General features: G+C 33.2%; 8 non-coding genes across 8 annotated transcripts; 7 read left to right on the top strand and 1 right to left on the bottom strand.

The window, feature by feature from the left end:
• Positions 1 to 978: 978 nt before the first annotated feature.
• TRNAA-AGC (transfer RNA alanine (anticodon AGC)) lies at positions 979 to 1051 on the top strand. The gene has a single exon. It is a non-coding gene; the product is annotated as a tRNA-Ala (tRNA).
• Positions 1052 to 1984: 933 nt separating this feature from the next.
• On the top strand, positions 1985 to 2057 carry TRNAK-CUU (transfer RNA lysine (anticodon CUU)). The gene has a single exon. It is a non-coding gene; the product is annotated as a tRNA-Lys (tRNA).
• A 1340-nt stretch (positions 2058 to 3397) lies between these two features.
• Positions 3398 to 3470, top strand: TRNAA-AGC (transfer RNA alanine (anticodon AGC)). Its single transcript has one exon. It is a non-coding gene; the product is annotated as a tRNA-Ala (tRNA).
• A 4625-nt stretch (positions 3471 to 8095) lies between these two features.
• TRNAA-AGC (transfer RNA alanine (anticodon AGC)) lies at positions 8096 to 8168 on the top strand. The gene has a single exon. It is a non-coding gene; the product is annotated as a tRNA-Ala (tRNA).
• Positions 8169 to 10645: 2477 nt separating this feature from the next.
• TRNAA-AGC (transfer RNA alanine (anticodon AGC)) lies at positions 10646 to 10718 on the top strand. Its single transcript has one exon. It is a non-coding gene; the product is annotated as a tRNA-Ala (tRNA).
• Positions 10719 to 13091: 2373 nt separating this feature from the next.
• Positions 13092 to 13164, top strand: TRNAA-AGC (transfer RNA alanine (anticodon AGC)). Its single transcript has one exon. It is a non-coding gene; the product is annotated as a tRNA-Ala (tRNA).
• Positions 13165 to 14280: 1116 nt separating this feature from the next.
• TRNAK-CUU (transfer RNA lysine (anticodon CUU)) lies at positions 14281 to 14353 on the top strand. Its single transcript has one exon. It is a non-coding gene; the product is annotated as a tRNA-Lys (tRNA).
• Positions 14354 to 22929: 8576 nt separating this feature from the next.
• Positions 22930 to 23002, bottom strand: TRNAK-CUU (transfer RNA lysine (anticodon CUU)). Its single transcript has one exon. It is a non-coding gene; the product is annotated as a tRNA-Lys (tRNA).
• Between the last annotated feature and the right edge of the window lie 1190 nt (positions 23003 to 24192).

Here is a 24192-nt window from a genome sequence, read left to right as displayed (position 1 = left end):
TTAGAGAGATGATTCATTCATTATTCCCATTTAATTCCTATTCAAGACCCATTATTCATTTTTTTCGTCTCTAGGAGGCCACGGATAAAACAATCTTTTTCAGCGATTAAAACGATCAATCAGAAGCATTTCTTTGCTTATCAACTTTCATCTTCATATGTAACTCCTAAATGAGATTTGATAAAGGTTTGATGGTTCCACTTAAAGTGTTAAATAGGAAATTATTGGAAAGTATCTGGCAGTGTTTTGTCACATTTAAATTGCCTTTTTTGCTTCATTTTTTATGGGAAAGGAAGTTTTGCACTCCTTAAAGTGTGAGGGCTGTCTTGCTTAATCTGCATATTTAGAAAATTGCTCGTGCTTTAGGGTATGAGTTTGGAGTCGGTGAACAAAATTGTTAAGTAATCATAGGACATCGTCATTGTACTTTGGATGAAACGTATTACCCTTTTTGGAAATTAACGGCGTGACTCAGTCTGCATTTTGCATAGTATATGCGAACATTGGTTTGATTTGTATTGAAAGAAGGGCAGTATCGATTATTTGCATATTAATATCGAGTCTTCTCGTTTATGAAGAAATACAAAATAACGGCTTCATCAGAATACTTTCAAGACTTTATTTATATATTTATTAATAATTGCATGTTCTGTTCAAGATGTTTTATTATATTTGTACTCAACATTAATTCCTTTACATATTTTAGTTGAAAATAATATTTAAACATGTTAAACATGATTTCTGCTTCGATTGACATTTTTGTAACTTCCAAGCAGAAGTAAGCCTGCTCTTCCATTTTCTTAGTGGTTTCGCTCTTTTCATAACTCTGATTTACTTTTTCTTTCCTTATGAGGGTGTTATCTTTTTAATTCAGTATATTTATTGATATATTTATTGATTACATTTCTGGTGATGTATTCAGTTGTCTGTTCAAGAGCATCATTTATAATTTTCTATCTCTTCTAAAGAAAATTATAAGGGGATGTAGCTCAAGTGGTAGAGCGCTCGCTTAGCATGTGAGAGGTACGGGGATCGATACCCCGCATCTCCAGGTGATGATTTATAGAATCTAATTAACGGAAGGATGAGCGTTATGCCGTAAAAAAGCTTTGTACGGAGTTACAGTATGGAACTGAGATGGGTTTTACTTCACCATACATTCCTTGTGTTAATTTTTTGGGGGGTTGGTGGGTGTGGTGACACGTTTGCCGACTGTTAATGTGAGGTATACTAAATTTCTCATCGTTATTGTACAGAAATTGGGGTCAAATAACTCGTTTGTAAACTTTAAATTTTCATTGTAATGACAAAAATCATAGGGAAGATTAAAGTTACTGAATTTATTAGACTATGAGAAGGATGATCAGTCAAAAAGTAGCATTTCCATTTATTCTAGTATTGTATAATGCTAACCTTTTAAAAATAAGATGATTAATATGTAAAATAGCATGTTGATTGTGGGTAAATGGAGAAGAAAGTATGCATGGGAGCTAGTAATGAAAGAATGCAAGCAGTAAAAAAAGGCTTGCATCAGACATTTTGAGAAATATTTTAACACGTGACGCTTATCAGTCATGCATATCTTACTAGAGCGTTGTTTTTGTTTTGTGAATAATATGTAAGAGTCTCATGCTATACCAACTGAGCTAGCAGGCCATAAAGCACTTCATGGACACCAGATTACTGAGTGGAGAGGCAGAATTGCTAGTGCCAAATTTTCAGATCTGTATCATCATTGCTCTGCATATGGTTTAAGTTTTTTTTTTATTAATAACCAGTTGTGTTAATGTATGAAGCATGTACAAAGTAATTTCACTCTTGCCTCAACAGCTAGAAGATATATGAAGTTGAGATGATCTGGTTCACCTATCCCAAAAAAAAAATTTTAAATGATATGTCAAATAATATTGAGAATTCCACTCTGAAAACTTGGCATTGGCAATGCTGCATATTTCCTGAGTCTGTTGTCTGCCAGGTCTTCCAAGCCCGGCTAGCTCAGTCGGTAGAGCACGAGACTCTTAATCTCGGGGTCGTGGGTTCGAGCCCCACGTTGGGCGTGATGTTTTGGCAGAGGCACCACTATAAAGGTGAAGGATGAACAAACATTTTATAAAGTTATTTACCAAAGAAAAGTTAACAATAGTTAGATAGTCAGACCTTAATTATTCAGTTCATATGTTTCATAAATGATTAGTGTTTGGCATTGACATATTTCTTAATATAGTCTGATGTCAATATATAGGTTATAATAATATATATATAATATATATATATTTAATCAATATGCTAAAAGCTGAAAGACCTTCATATGCTTTTAAATGCATTCACAGTTTTGGAAGTGGTATCAATATAAAAAACCCAGTCAGTGGAAAATACCGGGTTATGATGTGAGCGCTGAAAGATGACTCATTCATTCATTCAATTCTTTTCTTCCCAGTAAAGAACCAATTTTTTCATAATTTTTGTGTCGTTTCTAGGAGGCTTTGGACAGAGTAAATCTTTTTCGTAGATTGAGATGATCAATTGTAAGCATTGTTTTACTTTTTACCAACTTGCATGACATCCCGTGTAACTCCCAAGTATCATTTCATTAAAACGATGATTTCACTTTAGTGTTAAAATTGGAAAATAATGGAAAATATCCGGTGGCGTGATCTGTCACCTGTTAATTGCCTCCATTGCTTCACGTTTTATGGAAAAGAAGTTTTCCACTCTTGAAAGTGTGAGGGCTGTCTTGCAAGTAATCTGCATATTTAGTGAATTGCTGGAGCTTTAGGGTATGAGGTGGTTAGTGTCGTGGTGAACAAAATGTTAATAATGATAGTGACAGTGATTGATGTGTATCAATCAGCCTTTCCAGTCCATTTTGTGACAAATATAATGAGAGGCGTGACTCAGTTTTAGCATTTTTTCTTAAAAAAGTATATCGATCATTCCTATGTAAATAATGATTCTTGCCATTGATTGGGGATCGATTACTTATCAAACTAATTAGATTCTGGTTCATTTATGAAAGAAATTGGAAATAAGTGGCTTCATCAGAATACTTTCAAGACTTTAATTATATATTTATTATAATTAATGTTCTATTTTTATTTTTTATTATATTTGTACTTAATATTAATTTAATTACAGATTTTAAAAAACTAATTTTAAACATTTTAAACATGATTTCTGCTTCGATTGACGTTTTTGCAACTTCCAAGGAGAAGCAAGATATACTTGCTAAAATTTGTTTTGCCATAACAATCTACTTTTTCATTCCTTTCTGAGGATGATTTCTTCCTGTTTCCATATAGTTACTGATTTATTTATAGGATCCAATTTAAGAACATTATTTATCGTCTGTTCAAGGCATCATTTATAATTTTCTATCTCTTCTAAAGAAAATTATAACGGGGATGTAGCTCAAATGGTAGAGCGCTCGCTTAGCATGTGAGAGGTACGGGGATCGATACCCCGCATCTCCAGGTGATGGTTTATAGATTATAGTTGACGGAAAGATGCGTGTTATGCTGTGGTTAAGTATTGTGAGGAACTACTGTACTTGTAATCAGTGAATTTTTATCACTCCAGCGTACAATCCTTGTCTTTAATTGTCTTTTATTATTTTTTTTTTGGGTGGAGCCCATTTGCTGACATTTATTGATAACTGTGCTAAATTCATCTTCGATTTTATGCAGAAAATTACCGTCAAACAATTGGTTAGTTAACTTTAACCTTTCATTGGAATGACAAAAATTCTAGAGAAGACTAAAGTTCCTGAGGATATTGATGACATAGAGAGGTTGAAATGTGATTAGTAAAAAATAGCATGCCATTTATTTTGTTAATTCTTACTGACATCCTTTTAAAAATAAGGGAATTAAAATTGAACACAGCAAATTAGGAGGAGGTAAATGTGGAAGAGAGTATGATATAGATGTCTGAAATACAATGTTGCAAGCAGTAATAATATATAAAAAATCAGACATTTTGTGAAATGAATTTTTGGATCACTGACGCTTAACATTTATCTTACTAGAACGTTGTTTTTGTTTTGACCACGACCCCGATGTAAGAGTCTCGTGCTCTACCGACTGAGCTAGCCGGGCTTAAAACCAGTTTTTGGACATCATATTTCTCAGCAAGTATGCAATATTGCCAATGCCAAGTTTTCAGATGTTTGTTATCAACATTGCTCAATGTATTGTTTAAGATTTTTTTTTATTAACAACCATGTTGTTTCGTTTGCCTCAATTGTATGAAATTATACAGAGTTAAGAAATATAATTTCTTTATCTCCAGCTAGAATCAATTTTAAGGAAACGTTGTGCACATACAAAAGTACATCAACACAGACATCTTCCCGACGGAAATCTTGCCCGACTTTATATATTGCTGAAGTTACAAATGCCTGATTAGGACTGAAATGATTATGTAAAAGCTTCAAATGTTTACAAGTGTTATTTGAAAATAAAAAAAGAAAAATTCTTAAACGATATAATTTGAATAATGTTGATAACTCAGATTTCATTGAAGACTTGCTCGTTAGTAAAGTACAATTGCCCAATTAGCAAACTGCCCGAATATTTACATATATACAACCGCTCTTTTAGTTGAAGAAAAATTTAATCCTGACGATGAAGAAGCTCGTTGGTAAAGTATGTTTTAGTTGGAGGAAAACAGTTTTTCTTTGAGTTGACATTTTTAGATTATTTCTCAAAAGGACCCAAGTCTTTCGTTAAAATCCTAACTGATGAGTGCTGGCATTGACATATTTTTAAATGTCTTTTATGTTTATGTTAAGAACAATGAGTAAGCCATCTGTGAAATACGATTTTACGAATTTAAAATGCCGCCGACACAACCACTGCAAGGCCAAAATTACTGTGTGTTATGATCAAATCATAAGGTTTTGATGTGGAATCAGTGACGCTCCAGATGAACTTATTCGTCAAAAAACACCATTTTAAGTGAAGAATCACTGAAGAGATCAAGCTATTAAATCAATCAATCATTCTCTCAGTCAAGACCCATCTTTTGTTTTCATAGGAGGCTTTGGTTCCAGCAATCTTTTTCAGATGTTGAGATGATCAATTAGAAGCAGTTCTTCTTACCAACTTATTGTCATCTGATGTGCAGTATATTGTAAATGGTATTTGATTAATTTGTCAGATGGTTCATTCAAGATGAATATAAAAAAATGACAAGTATGACAATTTCTTACTTTAACAGTGGACTTCTTTGCGTATACTTTTGTTTTCAACCGGAAAATTTTCAACTCTTAAAATGTTAGGGATGGTCTTGCGTAAGTAGCACATTTAGAGAATTGCTCGTGCTGCAACTATATTCAGTTCATTGTTTGTTTAATGGTGAAGTGATACCATGTGTTTTGAGGACCAAATAAACGACAACTGCTGAAGATGTTAATTAACCTGTCTGCGTCATTCATTACCAATTCGGAGTCAACAAACAGAATTGTGAAGTGGCTGAAATGTTTATCAATATTGAGAGAACATCGTCGTTTGTCATACTCTAGTACTTTGTTTGTTTGTTTGTTTTCTTTTAAATAAAGACGATATCAATCATTTACTTTTCAGTATCGAGTCTTCCCGTTGATGAAGGAATATAGATAATGGCTTTATGAAACTCCTTCAGACAGATCTTTTTTGTCTTAGATATTAACGGAAGTGATATGGCCTTGAATACTTACAAGGCTTTAAAGATAATTATATGATCATTGTATGGTTGATACTTTATGTTGTTATATCATGTGTACCCAGTTTTTCTTTTATAGATGGATTTATATATAAAAAAATTACAGGTCATCTCAGCATGACTGGTGTTTTGGCTAACAATTTTGTAACTTCCAAGCAGATGCAGGGTTTATTCCTCTATTTTTGCTCTTTCCTTAACGTTTATTTACTGTTATTTTCATTCCTGTAGTGTTTTAGACTCCCACACCTTCCTCCAATAATGGTGACTTCCCAATTCGTATTAGTTATTAATTTATTGTAGGGAATTTCTCTTAATGAACTCCTTTACCAAATGTTCAAGAGCATCATTTATAAAATATCAAGTTAAACCAAAAGAATGAAATATGGGGATGTAGCTCAAAATGGGAGAGCGCTAGATTTTTGTGAGAGGTACGGGGATCGATAATTTAAATCTTAGTGATCGTTTAAAGTTTCTTATTAATAAAGATGACCGTTATGCTGTGCAAAAAAATAAATCAGTAATGAGTAGGGTGTTTTGCTCCAACAATTTAAAATTTTAATTTATTTTTCTTTTAGTTGATGTTGTTTTTTTTCAATATCATACTTGTTGTTAACATAAATAAAAATTTTATAAATCATTATTGCTTTTAAAATTGTCAATTAAAATACCTTTTTAAACTTTAAACACATTGTAAAAAATAAATAATTAAAGATTAAAGTTGTTGATTAAATTAAGTTCATAGAAAACAAATAATCGGTAAAATGTGATCAGTCAGAAAATAACAACACCATGTATTTTATTTGTATATACCGTCAACTTTATAGGGGATTAAATGTGAAGTAGCAGTTAAGGAGCAGATGAATGGGGAAGAGAGCATAGATGGGGCTATACAAAAATTTAAAATAAAATGTCAAATTATTGGGCACTCTGTAAGATAAATTAACACAAACATTCATCAGTTATGTTCCTCTGACTCTGTTGTCTGCATTTCTTTTGTGAAATAGCTCACCCACGACCCTGAATTAAGGGTCTCGTGCTCTACCCCACTGAGCTGGCCGTGATGTTTTGCAGAGTGTGGATACCAGATTATGGAGCCAAATAGCCAGTGACCTTTTCAGATCAGTGTTGTCAACACTACTCAACATATTTTTTAAGACTTTTTATTATTAATCAGTTCCTCTTGTTAGGGTATGAAAGATAGGATATGAAAGATTTAACAGTCATTTCTTATTTAAGCACAAGATCACAGACACTCATGTCAAAATGTTTATGAAGTGCATATTTCATGCATCTTGTGAGGGAACATGGACACTTCATATTTTGCAGTATTGTTTAAAAATACTAAATTTGCCAATGATATTTTGAATAATTCTAATAACTAATCATCTGAAAACTTGGCAGTGGCAAAAATGCCATTTTGTAATGGAATCATTAGGGCGTCATTCATTTTCTATAAGCCCGGCTAATTCCTATTCAAGACACGAGATATTCATTTTTTCGTGTCTCTCGGAGGCCCACGTTAAAACAAATGTTTTGCATGATTAAAAAATAGAATAATCAAAGGAACAAGATTATTTACAGAAGAAAAGGCATCATCATTACTTAAACACATAAATGAGAAATTTTGATAAAGGTTGATGGTTTATTGAAAGTGTTAATGATAATTATTGAGATAATGAATAAGAGAGAATAAGTAGTTATTTTTTGCATTGTATCATTTTTATGAAGTCATGGATTGCACTCCTTAAAGTGATGACAGTGATAGTGGTGAATCTTTCTTTAGAAACCATTCAGTTCCAACATTAGAAGTAACGAACAAAATTGTGAACAAAATTGAAATATAATAATGAGGACATTTTCATTTCACTCTCAATCTTATTATTCCATCAGGAAAATGATGGCTTGACACATTTTGCATTTTGTTTATTGATATTGGTATGCTTTGTTAATTGAAAGAATTTTACTTTTGATTATTTCATATTAAAATCTTGGGGTCTTCTGGTTTATGAAGAAATACAAAAGACGGCTCTCAAATACTTTCAAAACTTAATGATGGAAGTTTATTAATCATGTTGCATGTTCTTTTTAAATGGTTTGTCCTATTTATTTTCAGTATCTTTTTATTTTAAAATTTTTTGAAAATAATTTTAAACATGTTAAACATGATTTTAGCGTGATTTCTGACATTTTTGTATTCACAATAATGTCTACTCTTCTTTTTTTCTTTCTCTTTTCCAGAAAATTAATCTACTGTTTCATTTCTGTAGATCTTGAGGAGCTATCTTTTTAATTCATATCTTTATTAATTTATTTATTGTATTAATTTTGGTAATGTATTCCTTTGTCTGTTGAAGAACTTCATTTATAATTTTCAGCCTGAAGGAGAAGTTTGTGTGGGGATGTAGCTCAAGTGGTAGAGCGCTCGCTTAGCATGTGAGAGGTACGGGGATCGATACCCCGCATCTCCAGATGGTAGTTTATCGAATCAAATTAATGAAAACAGGTGGTTTATGCGTAAAAGTGTTTGTACGATGAGTTCAATAAACTTCTGAGATGTTTTGTTTTGCTTCAACACATTCGTCTTTGATGGCTTTATATGTTTGGTAAGTGTTGGGACAGGCCATTTAGACATGTTTGTCTATGCAAATTTATCGTCGGTATTATTTAGAAAATTACAGTCAAAGAACTCATTCATAAACTTTAACATTTCACTGTAATGATAAAAATTTTAGGGAAGATTATTGTTACATAATGTATCAAGATTATAATGATGACAAGGAATGACTAATTAGAAAAAATCCAAGCCATTTCTTTTATTATGAATTGCTGGGAGGCTTTTTAAAATTAAGTGGATTAATATGGGAAAATACCATGTTGATTGTGGGTAAATGGAGCAGGAGAAAGCATAAATGTGGTTTTATTTAGGAACAAGGCAATAGTAAAAGTAATCTCTCATCAGTTTCCGCATATCTGACCAAAGTGACGATGTTATTTTTGTGAGACCTATAGTCCATCTCCTTCCTTTGTGTTCCTTATTTCTCCATTGCTGAGAGATTGTTTTTGTTTTTGTGACCCCGAGATTAAGAGTCTCATGGTCTACTGACTGAGCTAGGCAGGCCATAACGGCTTCATGGATATCAAATTGCTCAGTGGAATAGGCAGTAGTGCGAATGCTTAGTCTTCAGATCAGGGTTGTCAACGTTACTCAACTTACTTTTTTGGAATTATTTTTATTAATCAACTTTTTTATGGTATGAAAGATTTAACAGTCATTTCAGTCTTGCCTCAACAGCTAGAGGAATTATGAGGTAAAGAAATATAGTCTTGCTCATCTCCTGAGGATGTCCCACTTGAAAGAATTGTTTACTATGCATGAAAGCACAAGATCACAGACACACGTGTCTAAATATTTATGAAGCGCGTATTTCATGCATCTTGTGAGGGAAGATGGTCTTCCAAACCCGGCTAGCTCATCAGTATATGCACGTACTGTTTAAAAATACTGCCTTAAGTGATTCGATTTTTGAATAATGATGTTATCTAAGATCTGAAAACCATTATGGCACTGAACACTGACTACTTGTTGAGCAATTTAAAATTCTATAAGCACTATAGTTAGTCGGTAGTCAGCACGAATAATTATTAATTTGGGGTCGTGGGTTTCTTAACCCCACGTTGGGCGAAATGTTTTGGCATGGTGCCATAAATAACGTAATCAAAGGAAAAGGATTATTTGCAAAAGAAAAGGCAAGACCTTACTTAAACATACTTAACTAAAAAATTTTTGGTGTTGACATTTGTTAATGAGTGTTTGATGATAATATAAGAGATAATAAGGGGAGTTATTTTTTCATTATCAGAAGCTCATGAAGGCATGGATATGCTTATGAATGAATTCAAAGATTATGAAGTGGAATCAATGATATAAATCTCAGGCAGTTGAAAACATTAGTTTATGACTTGATCACTGGAGAGATAATTCTTTTATTATTCAGCTGTTTTCTGCCCAGTCAAGACCCAGTTTTTTGTTTTTTTGTTTTTGTTTTTAGGAAGCTTTGGATAAAGCAGTCTTTTTCAGAGGTTGAGACAGTTCCTTTGTCACCTGTAAATTGCCTTCAGTTTTTATGGGAAGGGAAATTTCTGCTTTGAAAAGGTTTGATGGTTGTCTTAAAGTGTTAAATAGGAAATTATTCAGAAAATATGCTGGTACTGAGGGGGTTACGTGGTAAATGGCTATTTGATAGTAATTTTATGGTGAAAGGAAGTTTTGCGCTTATTGGTAGGATGTGAATCAGTTAGCCTTTCAAACCATTCAGTTCCAGCGTGAGGGGACGAAGAAAATTGTGGTGTGAAATATAAATAATGAGAGGAAATGTTCATTTTACTTTGATTCAATCTTATTATTCCATCAGGAAAATGATGGCTTTGACACATTTTAATATGTTGTTTATTGATATCGAGCATGCTCATTAAATGAGGAATTTTACTTTTGTGGCTTCATGGAAATCTTGGAGTCAAATCTGTTTGGTCTTAGAATCAAACTTCTTTAAGACAGCTCTTGATTTTAGAAAGACTTTAATGATGCAATAAGACGGTTTTCATGTTAGCTACTTTATTAAATGGTTCCTTCTTTGTTTTCAGTATCATTTTATATAAAAATTTATTGTAAAGTTTTTTTATGCAAGCAATTTTAGCGTGATTTCTGGTTTTATTCACAGTAGGTTCTACTCCCTGTTTTCTTTCTCTTCCCATAACACTAATCTACTCTTTCATTTCCCTAGTTCATTTGAGCTCCCAACATCTTCCTCAAAGAACTGTTTCCTTATTAGTTAATCTTTTTATTCATCGTTGTTAATGTATTTATTATTACATTTAATAATGAATTCAGTCGTCTGTTCAAGAGCATCATTTATAATTTTCTATCAGCCTGAAAAGAAAATTGTATGGGGATGTAGCTCAAGTGGTAGAGCGCTCGCTTAGCATGTGAGAGGTACGGGGATCGATACCCCGCATCTCCAGGTGGTAGTTTATAGAATGAAATTAATGAAAACAGGTGGGTTTTGCGTTGCAACAGTGTTGTGATGAGGTTCAATAAAGTTCTGAGTCCTTTTATATTATTTCAGCACATTCGTCCTTGGTGGCTTTTTTCATTTCTAAGTGTTGGGACATGCTATTTAGACATGTTTGGCTGTTGTTGAAACAACTATGTTAATTTATCGTCGGTATTGTTTAGAAAATGACAGTCAAAGAACTCTTTCATAAACTTGAACATTTCATTGTAATCACAAAAATTTTATAGAAAATAAATGTTGCATTATGTATTAAGGTTATAATGATGGTAAGGAATATGATTAATTAGAAAATATCCAAGCCATTTACTTTATTGTGACTTGCTGCGAGGCTTCTTAAAATTAAGTGGATTAAAAGGGAATATACCCAGTGAGGAGTAGTATATGAGCAGGAGAGCTTAAATGTGATTTTAATTAGAAATGCTTGTAAAGCAATAATGAAACTAATCGCTCATGAGTTTCTGCATGTGTGACCAAAATGACGATGTTATTGTTGTGAGAGATCTATAGTCCATCTCCTTCCTTCGTGTTCCTTATTGCACCATTTCTAAGAGGTTAAACCCAACGTTGGGCTCGAATCCATGACCTGGAGATTAAGAGTCCCATGCTCTACCAACTGAGCTAGCAGAGGTGGGAAGCAGTTTGTGGATATTAAATTACTCCCTCAAAGGCAGTATTGCGAGTGCCTAGTACGCAGATCAGTGTTGTCAACATTGCTCAACATATTTTTTATGACTTATTTTTATTAATCACCTTTTTATTATAGTATGAAAGATTTAACAGTCATTTCAGTCTTGCCTGAAGAGCTAGAGGAATTATGACGTTAAGAAATATAATCTTGCTAATATGCTGATCTGTTCCAAAAGAAAATGTTGCCTAATGATATGTCAAATAAAGGTCACAGAATTCCACCCTTTTAAAATTTATGCATTGGCAATGCTGCATATTTCTGTGTCATCTTGTGAGGGAAGATGGAAACTTCATGTATTTGCAGTATTGTTTAGAAATACTGTCTTAAATAATATTTTGAATAATGTTGATAACTAAGATGTGAAAACATGGCATTGGCAACACTGCCTATTTGCTGAGTAATGGGGTATCATTAATTTTCTGCATAAATGATTAGTAGTTTGGCAGTCGACATATTTCTTAATCTCGGGGTCTGATGTTCAAGCCCCACGTTGGGCGAAGTGTTTTTGCATGGTGCTATAAATAACATAGTCAAAGGAACAGGATTATTTATAAAAGGCGAGACCTTACTAAAACATGCTTAACTGAAAATTGTTTGGTGTTGACATTAGTTAATGAGTGTTTGATGAAAATGTAAGAGATAGTAATGAGAGTTATTTTTTTATTATATCAGAAACTCATGGAGGCATAGATATCCTTATGAGTGAATTCAAAGATTTTGAAGTGGATTCAATGATATAAATCTCAGGCAGTTGGAAATGTTAGGTTATGACTTGATAACTGAAGAGATAATTCTTCGATTCATTCAGTTGTTTTCTTCCCAGTCAAGATCCAGTTTTTGTCTTTTTTTTGTGCTTTGTCACATGTAAATTGCCTTCTTTGCTTCACTTTTTATGGGAAGGGAAGCTTTCTGCTGCTGAAGGATGAGAGCTGTCTTGCAAATAAGCAGTCTGCACTTTGGAGAATTGCTGGTACTGAAGGGAGTGGGTGATATGGTGGCATGGTGGTGGTTATAGTGATACTAATAGTGGTGAGGGGGCTTCCTGCCTATTGGTAGGATGTGAATCAGTTAGCCTTTCAAACCATTCAGTTCCAACGTGAGGGGACGAACAAAATTGTGAAGTGTGAAATATATATGAGAGTACATGTTCATTTTACTTTGATTCAATATTATTATTCCATCAGGAAAATGTTGGCTTTGACACATTTTAATATGTTGTTCATTGATATCAAGTATGCTCATTAACTGTGGAATTTTACTTTTGTGGCTTTATGAAAATCTTGGAGTCAAATCTGTTTGATCTTAGAAATGGGCAGAAACAAGACAGCTCTAAATACTTGCAAGACTTTAATGATGTAAGTTCCTTTCATGTTCGCTGAATGCGAATTTAGCGTGATTTCTGGTTTTATTCACAATAAGTTCTACTCCCTGTTTTCCTTCTATTCCTATAACATTAATCTACTCTTTCATTTCTGTAGTTCTTTTGAGTTCCACAGATTTCCTCAAAGGACTATTTCATATTAATTGCATATCTATTAATTTATGTATTGTATGCAATTTTAATAATGAATTCCTTTGTCAGTCCAAGAGCGTCATTTATAAGGTATTCAGCGTGAAGGTGGAGTTTGTATGGGGATGTAGCTCAAGTGGTAGAGCGCTCGCTTAGCATGTGAGAGGTACGGGGATCGATACCCCGCATCTCCAGATGATAGTTTATAGAATGAAATTAATGAAAACAGGTGGGTTTTGCGTTGCAACAGTGTTGTGATGAAGTTCAATAAAGTTCTGAGTGTTTTGTTTTACTTCAACACATTCGTCGTTGATGGCTTTATATGGTTTAAAGTGTTGGGACAGGCCACTTAGACATGTTTGGCTGTTGTTGAAACAACAATGCTAATTCATCATTGATGTTGTTTTGAAAATTAAAGTTAAAGAACTCATTCATAAACTTTAACATCTTAATGTAAGGATAAAAATTTTAGGGAAGATTATTGTTACATAATGTATTAAGATTATAATGATGATAAGGAATATGACTTAATTATTAAATATCCAAGCCATTTATTTTATTATGCATATACCCAGTGAGGAGTAGGTATATGGGCAGGAGAGCTTAAATGTGATTTTATTTAGAAATACTCGTAAAGCAATAATAAAACTAATCACTCATGAGTTTCTGCATATCTGACAAAATTGACTTTGTTATTTTGTTAATAGATCTATAAAAAATCCATCTCCTTTTGTTACATGTTCCTTATTGCACCATTGCTAAGAGATTAAACCCAACGTGGGGCTTGAACCCATGCCCCTGAGATTAAGAGTCTCATGCTCTACCAACTGAGCTAGCAGAGGTTGGAAGGAGTTTGTGGATATTAAATTACTCACCTCAAAGGCAGTATTGCGATTGTCTAGTACGCAGATCAGTGTTGTCAACATTACTCAGAATATTTTTTATGACTTATTTTTATTAATCAACTTTTTGTTATGGTACAAAAGATTTAACAGTCATTTCAGTCTTGCCTCAACAGCTAGAGGAATTATGAGGTTAAGAAATATAATCTTGCTAATATGCTGAGGCTGTTCCCCTTTCAGGAAATGTTGCCTATGTAAGCACAAGGTCACAGACACGTGTTGTAAAATTTATGAAGTGCATATTTCATGCATCTTGCGAGAGAAGATGGTAACTTCATCTGTTTGCAGTATTATTTAGAAATACTATCTGAAATGATATTTTGAATAATATTAACTAAGATGTGAAAACTTGGCATTGGCAACACTGCCTATTTGCTGAGTAATGGGGTATCATGTAATTTTCTGTAAGCCCGGCTAGCTCAGTCGGTAGAGCACGAGACTCTTAATCTCGGGGTCGTGGGTTCGAGCCCCACGTTGGGCGAAATGTTTTGTGCATGGTGCCATAAATAACATAGTCAATGGAACAGGATTATTTACAAAAGAAAAGGCAAAATGTTACTTAAACATGCTTAACTGAAAATTGTTTGGTGTTGACATTTATCAATGAGTGTTTGATGATAACGTAAGAAATAATAAGGGAAGTTATTTTTTCATTATATCAGACACTCATGAAGGCATAGATATCCTTATGAGTGAATTCAAAGATTTTGAAGTGGAATCAGTGATATAAATCTCAGGCAGTTGGAAAAGTTATGACTTGATCAAGGAAGAGATAATTCTTTGATTCACTGAGTTGTTTTCTGCCCAGTCAAGATCCAGTTTTTGTCTTTTTTTGTGCTTTGTCACATGTAAATTGCCTTGTTTCCTTCTTAATGTATGAAGATTTTACTAAATGTTTTCATTTTTCCTCAACAGCTAGAGGAAATATGATCTTGCTCATATCTTGACATTATCCCATTTCAAGAAAAAGTTGCATGCAAAAGTACAGAACCATAGACATGCACATGTACATATTTCTTTGCATTTTTACATGAGCATGGTAAGACTGTGTTTGGTTTTGTACAAACTTATTCATATTCAAGTACTGATAAAAGAATAAAAAGTGTTGAGTTATGTGTTAAAGTAATATATATAATTTAGATCTAAAGACTAGGAATTAATTAACTGCCTGCGTTACTGATTACCAATTGTTCAACAAAGAGCTTTGAAGCCTGGCTATCTTATCAGTCGATAGAGTATGAGACTATTAATCTCAGGGCTGTGAGTTTTGTTTTCTTTTGAGCGAAATGTTTTGACATCAATCATTTACTTTTCAGAACATAAACAATGGAAGGAATAGTGATAATTTTTAGATAATTTTCAAAAGAAAAGGCGAGACTTCAGCCATAACTGATGACTGTCAAGGCACTGACATATTTGTTGAGTGTCTGATGCTAACATAAATGGTCATTGAATGGTATGAAGGGGATAATTTTATCAATGTCCACTTTTATAGATTTTGAAGACATGAATGTCATTATGAATAGTTTTGACTAACATTTTGTAACTCCAAACAGAATTTATTCAATTTTTGTTCTTTCCTTAACGTTTATTTACTCATTCCTGTAAGTGTTTTAGAAATTCCTCCAATAATGGTTATTCATTGTTATTAATTTAAAAAATTTTTTTACCAGTCAAATGGCATCATTTTTTTTGTTTTCTTATTTCTAATGTTGGTGGGATTCTCAAATGGTCTTTCAGCAAATGTGAGAGGTGTTTTAAATTGAGGTGATTTGGTTTAAACTTTGCAATTAATCTTTGATGAAAGCAATTATGCTGTGCAAAACCTTTCTGTAGAGGATTACAACAGTAATGGTTTGTTTTGCTCCAACACATTCTTTTTTCTTAATTGTATTTTTCTTGTTGATGTTGTTTGTTGGAGGCATGCTTAGCGACTGTTGTTAACAGCAGTGGTAATTTTATAATCGTTATTGCTCAGAAAATTGCAATTAAAATACTCGTTTTTAAACTTTAAACTTTCATTGTAATGGTGGGAAAGATTAAAGTTGTTGATTAGATTAAGTTCATAGAGAGAGTAAAGTGTGTGATCAGTCAGAAAATAACAACACCATGTATTTTATTTGTATATACTGCCAACTTTATAGGGGATTAAATGTGAAGTAGCAGTTAAGGAGCAGATGAATGGGGAAGAGAGCATAGATGGGGGCTATACTGAAAGAATTTAAGCAATAAAAATGTCATTATTGGGCACTCTGTAAGATATATTAACACCAAACATTCATCAGTTATGTATGTCTGACTTAGTTGCTGCATTTTCTTTTGTGAAATAGTACCCACGACCCTGAGATTAAGAGTCTCGTGCTCTACCGACTGAGCTAGCCGGGCATGGAAGCAGAGTGTGGATATCAGATTATTGATGGTAAAATCATGCCTAATCAAGATCAGTTTGTCAACACTGTTTATATTTTTAAGACTTTTTATTATTAATCAGTTCCTCTTGTTAAGGTATGAAAGAAGTGGGATATGAAAGAACATGAACAGTCATTTCTTATTTGAGCAAAGATCAAGGAACTAAAAAATGTTTATGTCATCATAAATCTTGTGAGGGAACATGGCCACTTCATATTTTGCATATTGTTTAAAAATACTGTCTTAAATGATAAACTGAATAATATTAATAACTAAGATCTGAAAAACTTGGCATTGGCAATAAATGCCTATTTTCTGAGTAATGGGGCTCATGTAATTTTCTGTAAGCCCGGCTAGCTCAGTCGGTGAGCACGAGACTCTTAATCTCGGGGTCGTGGGTTCACCCACGTTGGGCAAAATGTTTTGGCATGGTGCCAAAATAGAATAGAAAGGAACAAACATGATTAAACAGAAGAAAAGGCAATACATTACTTAAACACATTTAACTGAGAAATATTTGGTGTTGACATGTATTATTGAGTGTGTGATGATAACGTAAGAGATAATGAATAAGAGAGAATAAGTAGTTATTTTTTCATTGTATCAGAAGCTCATGAAGTCATGGATATGCTTATGGTGATGACAGTGATAGTGGTGAGGGGGCTTTCTTTGAAACCATTCAGTTCCAACATAGAAGGAACGAACAAAATTGTGAAGTATGAAATATGAATAATGAGAGGACATTTTCATTTCACTCTCAATCTTATTATTCCATCAGGAAAATGATGGCTTTGACACATTTTAACATGTTGTTTATTGATATCGAGTATGCTCATTAATTGAAGAATTTTACTTTTGTGGCTTCATGAAAATCTTGGGGTCTGATCTGGTTGATCGTAGAAGTGGGCGGGAAAAGACGGCTCTAAATACTTGCAAAACTTAATGATGGAAGTTCCTTTCATGTTCGCTACTTTATTAAATGGTTTGTCCTCTTTATTTTCAGTATCTTTTTATGTAAAAATTTTTATGAAAATTTTTTTTACAATTTTAGCGTGATTTCTGCTTTTATTCACAATAATTTCTACTCCTTATTTTCTTTCTCTTCCCAGAAAATTAATCTACTGTTTCATTTCTGTAGATCTTGAGAGCTCCCCACGTCTTCCATATCTTTATTAATTTATTTATTGTATGCAATTTTGGTAATGTATTCCTTTGTCTGTTGAAGAACTTCGTTTATAAGCTGTTCAGCCTGAAGGAGAAGTTTGTTGGGGATGTAGCTCAAGTGGTAGAACGCCTTAACAATGTGAAGGATCAGGGGATCGATACCCCGCATCTCCAGATGGTAGTTTATCGAATCAAATTAATGAAAACAGGTGGTTTATGCGTTGCAACAGTGTTGCGATGAGGTTCAATAAACTTCTGAGTGTTTTGTTTTGCTTCAACACATTCGTCTTTGATGGCTTTATATGTTTCTAAGTGTTGGGACAATTTAGATTTTTGGCTATCGAGTATCGTCGGTATTGTTTAGAAAATTACAGTCAAAAACTCATTCATAAACTTTAACATTTCACTGTAATGATAAAAATTTTAGAAGATTATTGTTACATAATGTATTCAAGATTATAATGATGACAAAAATGACTAATTAGAAAAATCATTTTTGTTTCTTTTATTATGAATTGCTGCGAGGCTTTTTAAAATTAAGTGGATTAAAGGGGAATATACCCAGTGAGGAGTAGGTAAATGGGCAGGAGAGCTTAAATGTGGTTTTATTTAGGAACAAGGCAATAAAAAGTAATCTCTCATCAGTTTCCAATCTGACCAAAGGTTACCTTTATTTTACCAGTGAGACCTATAGTTTTTCTCCTTCCTTTGTGTTCCTATGGTCTCATTGCTGAAATTAATTTTTTGGGCTTTTAAAACCCCGAATTAAGAGTTCATGGGGGCTGATGCTAAGCGGGGTTGGAACGGTTTGTGGATATCAAATTTTCAGAAATAGGCAGATTAATGCTTTCTTCAATCAAATTGTTTATTCAACTTATTTTATTGGAATTATTTTTATTAATCAACTTTTTTGGTATGAAAAATTTAACAGTCATTTCAGTCTTGCCTCAACAGCTAGAGGAATTATGAGGTAAAGAAATACCCGCAAAAGCTCATCTCTGAGACATGTCAATTTTAAAGAATTGTTTACTATTTGAAAGCACAAGATCACAGACACACGTGTCTAAATATTTATGAAGCGTGTATTTCATGCATCTTGTGAGGGAAGATGGAAACTTCATGTATATGCAGTATTGTTTAAAAATACTCCTTTTTATTTTGAGATAATATTAATATCTAAGATCTGAAAACATGGCACTGTCTGTTGGCCTAATTGTTGAAAATTTAAAATTTGCCCGGCTAAAAAAAGTCGCAGCACGAAACTCTTAACTCACTTATGGAAAATTTACGTTGAGAGATTGAATGTTTTGGCATGGTGCTTAAATTAAAAATCAATGAAAAGGTTAATTTGCAAAATTTGTCAAAGACTGTTTAAAACATACTAAAAAATTTTTGGTGTTGACAACTTTTAATGAGTGTTTGATGATAATATGAGAACATGAATGGGATTTTTCATTTGACAGAAAGCATGGATAAAAATGAATAATTCAAAAAAAAGTGGAATCAATGATATAAATCTCAGGCAGTTACATTAGTTTATGACTTGATCACTGGAGAGATAATTCTTTTTATTATATGCATGCTGTTTTCTGCCCAGTCAAGACCCAGTTTTTGTTTTTTTGTTTTTGTTTTTAGGACTGTCAAAACATTCTTTTTCAGAGGTTGAGAACGTTCCTTTGTCACCTGTAAATTGCCCACGACCCCGGGAAAGAGTTTTCTGCTGCTCTGCCGACTGTCTTGCAAATGCTACATTCAGGGCTTGCTGGTACTGAGGGGTTAGTGGACAGATATGATTAGTAATCAGCAAATATTCATTATTAGGAATGTCAATCAGTTAGCCTTTCAAACCTGAGTTATCAGCGATCAAATTCAACATATAAATAATGAGAAATTTCATTTTTTTGTTTTTTGATCTTATTATTCTTAGGAAAATGATATTTGAAGATTTTAATAAATCTTTATTGATATCTTTCCTCAACATGAGAAACTTTTTGATGTTGCTCAAAATTTTCAAATCTGTTTGGTCTTAAAAACATGCAAAAGCAAAGAATCATAAATACATGCAATTTTAATGATGCAAGTTCCTTTCATAAGTACTTAGCTACTTTAAAATGGTTCATTGTGGTTTTTTCACTGAAATGGTTTTATAAAACTTTTATACATTTTAGCAAGCTGGTTGATGAAGAATGAAAATTGTTCAATTAAGTAAATAATGTAGATTTCATTTAGATCTAAAGAACTAGAATTGGCAATACTGCCATATCGTTGTTAATGTGTTTGTTCACAAAGAGCTAATGAAGCCTGGCCTTTCTCAGTCGATAGAGTATTTATAAGGTATTCAGCCTGAGGGCTGTGTATGGGGATGACCTCAAGATTGGTGAGAATGTTTTGACATGTAGGGTAAAGGAACATAAAATTCCAGGTGATAGTTTATTGAATGATTTAATTTAAAAAAAAGGTGGACATAAGTTGTAAATGATTGTCATGAGGTTGACATATTTGTTGAGTGTTATTGATTTTTCATAAAAGGTCATGAATGTTGAGACATGAAGGGGATAATTTTATCTGTGGATAGAGATTTGAAGATATAATTTATCGTGTGTTTAGATGACAGTCAAGAACTTTTCATAAACTTGAAATTTCATTGTAATAAAAAACTTTAGGAAGTGGAAATGCCAGTTATTCATTGTTTTATAATGATTTTTTTTACCAGTCAATAGCCTATGTTTTTTTCTTTTTGACTTGCTAGGTGTTTGTGAGTAATTCCCAGTGAAGAGTCTTTGTTGAAATTTTAAATTAAAGGATTTGGGGTAAAGCAATAATGACCTTTTGCTCAAAGAATTTTTTTGAACAAAGGATGGTTTCTTCCTAATAACAAATGGTTATCAACTTATTTATTGCATTCATTGTTAAGTGTTGGGGATGTAGCTCAAATGGTAGAGCGCATGACCTAAGATTAAGAGTCCCATGCATCTCCAGGTGATAGTTTATTCAATCCTATTAATGTTAGAATCTAATGAATGAAAAAGACGTGGGTTATGGTTTGCAAAATTTGTCAACATTGTGAGGAGTTCAATGCAGTGCTGAATCAGTTTTTTTTTATTTCAACTTTTATTTGTCATTTCAGTCCTTTTGGGGAAGGGAGGAGGATGGGAGTTATGAAATGTAACTTGTAAGATGTCTGTTGAAAAGGTTTTCAAATTTAGAATATTGCAGTTTTTAAAAAATGCATTCATAAACTTTTTATTTCAATTGTTATGGAAAAAACTTATGAGAAGTATTGAAGCTGCATACCTTATTAAAATGATAATGATGGTAAAATAAGATGACTAAAAAAATTGTCCAAGCTGTTTGTATTATTATTATTATTTGTGCAACATTTTAAGAGGTGTAGGTAAGTCGGTTTTTTTAACATGAATGGGATTTCATGTTGACAGAAAGCAAACGGAATAAAAGTATGTCATCAAAAAAGTATGGAATCAAAAAGGCACTCTTCAGTTACTGCATGCACTGAAAATTGACTGTAGTGTTGACCTTTCTTTTATGAGAAATATACAAAAGTCAGTGTCCTAACTTTCTTTTTTTTCTATCATGGCAAACCACTGTCAAAACATTACGCCCAACGTGGGGCTCAAACCACGACCCCGAGATTAAGAGTCTCGTGCTCTACCGACTGTCTAGCCGGGCTTGGAAGCTGTTAGTGGACACCCACAACTCAGCAAATATTCAGTATTGCCAATGTCAAGTGTTCAATTCTGAGTTATCAGCATCATTCAACATGTTTATATGACTTTTTACTTTTTAGTTTTGATCACTGCTAGTTCTTAATGTGGTGAAGATTTTACTAAATCTTTTCACTCTTTCCACCCTTCAACACCTAGAGGAAATATGATTTGCTCATATCTGGACGTTTATCCCATTTTAAGTAAAAGTTGCATGCAAAAGCACAGAATCATAGACATGCACATGTTAATATTTCGTATCCTTACATAAGTACTTACTCAACTAACTGTGTGGTAAGACTGAAATGGTTTTATAAAACTTATACATGTTCAAGTACTGATGAAGAATAAAAATTGTTCAATTAAGTTAAATAATGTAGATAATTTAGATCTAAAGACTAGGAATTGGCAATACTGCCTATTTGCTGAGTTGTGGGTTGTTCACAAGAGCTTTGAAGCCTGGCTTTCTCAGTCGATAGAGTACTAGACTATTAATCTCAGGGCTGTGAGTTCGACCCCAAGTTGAGTGAAATGTTTTGACAGTAGCGCCATAAAGAACATAAAATTGGAAGGAGAATGAATTTTTAGATAATTTTCAAAGAAAAGGTGAGACATAAGTTATAAATGATTGTCAAGCGTTGACATATTTGTTGAGTGTCTGATTCTAACATAAAAGGTCATGAATGAGAGATATGAAGGGGATAATTTTATCAATGGCCAGAGATTTTGAAGATATGAATGTGCTTATGAATAAATTTACATGTTCGAAACAGAATCAATAATAAGAAACTCAGGAAGTGGAAATGCCAGGTTATTCATTGTTTTTATTTAAAAAAATTTTTTTTTTACCAGTCAGGGCCTATTTTTGTTTTCTTATTTCTAGGTGTTTGTGCAATTCCCAATGGTCTTTCAGCAAAGCACTTTTTTGTTTTAAATTGAAGGATTTGGGTGGCTGTTGCAATGATCTTTGCTTAAAGCAATATTTTACAACACCTTTCTGCAAGGATGGTTTCTTCCTAATAGCAAATGGTTATCAACTTATTTATTGTATTCATTGTTAAGAGTTGGGGATGTAGCTCAAATGGTAGAGCGCTCGCTTAGCATGTGAGAGGTACGGGGATCGATACCGGCATCTCCAGGTGATAGTTTATTCAATCCAATTAATGTTAGAATCTAATGAATGAAAAGACGTGGGTTATGGTTTGCAAAATTTCTGTGAGGAGTTCAATGCAGTGCTGAATGAGTTTTTTTTTTTTTAACTTCAACTCATATTATTTGTCTTTCGTGGCCTTTTGGGGAAGGGAAGGAGGATGGGAGTATGACATGTAGACTTGTCAGATGTCTGTTGAAAAAGTTTTGCGAAATTTAGAATATTGCACTTAAAAAAACTCATTCATAAACTTTCAACTTTTAATTGTTATGGGAAAAATTTATGAGAAGATTGAAGCTGCATACCTTATTAAAATGATAATGATGGTAAAATCAAGAATAATAAAAAATTGTCCAAGCTGTTTGTATTATTATTATTTGCGTGCAACATTTTAAGAGGTGTAGGTAAGTGGCGATGAGAACATGAATGGGATTTCATGTTGAGGGAAAGCAAGGAATAAAAGTATGTCATCATAAAAAGTATGGAATCACTAGGCACTCTTCAGTTACTGCATGCGTGACTGTAGTGTCAACAACCTTTCTTGAGAAATATATAAAAAGTCAGTGTCCTAACTTTCTTTGTTTTCTGTATGGCACCACTGTCAAAACATTACGCCCAACGTGGGGCTCGAACCCACGACCCCGAGATTAAGAGTCTCGTGCTCTACCGACTGTGCTAGCCGGGCTTGGAAGCTGTTAGTGGACCCCCCACAACTCAGCAGATATTCAGTATTGCCAATATCACGTGTTCAATTCTGAGTTATCAGCATCAGTCAACATGTTTATATGACTTTTTTACTTTTTAGTTGTTGATCACTGCTAGTTCTTAATGTACAAAGATTTTACTAAACCTTTTCACTCTTTCCTCAACACCTAGAGGAAATATGATCTTGCTCATATTTGACGTTTTCCCATTTTAAGTAAAAGTTGCATGCAAAAGCACAGAATCATAGACATGCACATGTTAATATTTCGTATCCTTACATAAGTACTTACTCCAACTAGTGTGGTAAGATTGAAATGGTTTTATAAAACTTATACATGTTCAAGTACTGATGAAGAATAAAAATGGTTCAATTAAGTAAAATAGCGTAGATAATTTAGATCTAAAGACTAGGAATTGGCAATAATGGCTGTTTGCTGAGTTGTGGGTTGTTCACAAAGAGCTTTGAAGCCTGGTTATCTCAGTCGATAGAGTATGAGACTATTAATCTCAGGGCTGTGAGTTCGACCCCCAAGTTGAGTGAAATGTTTTGACAGTAGCGCCATAAAGAACATAAAAATGGAAGGAGAATGAATTTTTAGATAATTTTCAAAAGAAAAGGTGAGACATAAGTTATGAATGATTGTCAAGCGTTGACATATTTGTTGAGTGTCTGATTCTAACATAAAAGGTCATGAATGAGAGATATGAAGGGGATAATTTTATCAATGGCCAGAGATTTTGAAGATATGAATGTGCTTATGAATAACTTTACATGTACGAAATAGAATCGATAATAAGAAACTTGTTTTTTATTTTTTTTACCAGTCAGAGCCTATTTTTTGTTTTCTTATTTCTAGGTGTTTGTGCAATTCCCAATGGTCTTTCGGTAAAGCACTTTTTTGTTTTAAATTGAAGGATTTGGGTGGCTGTTGCAATAACCTTTGCTTAAAGCAATATTTTACAACACCTTTCTGCAAGGATGGTTTCTTCCCAATAACAAATGGTTATCAACTTATTTATTGTATTCATTGTTAAGAGTTGGGGATGTAGCTCAAATGGTAGAGCGCTCGCTTAGCATGTGAGAGGTACGGGGATCGATACCCATCTCCAGGTGATAGTTTATTCAATCCTATTAATGTTAGAATCTAATGAATGAAAAGACGTGGGTTA

This window comes from Macrobrachium rosenbergii, chromosome 41, assembly GCF_040412425.1.
Source record: "Macrobrachium rosenbergii isolate ZJJX-2024 chromosome 41, ASM4041242v1, whole genome shotgun sequence".
Classification (NCBI taxonomy): Eukaryota; Metazoa; Arthropoda; class Malacostraca; order Decapoda; family Palaemonidae; genus Macrobrachium; species Macrobrachium rosenbergii.
Note: the sequence above shows the minus strand (reverse complement) of the source record. Positions and strands in the feature narration are given on the sequence as shown.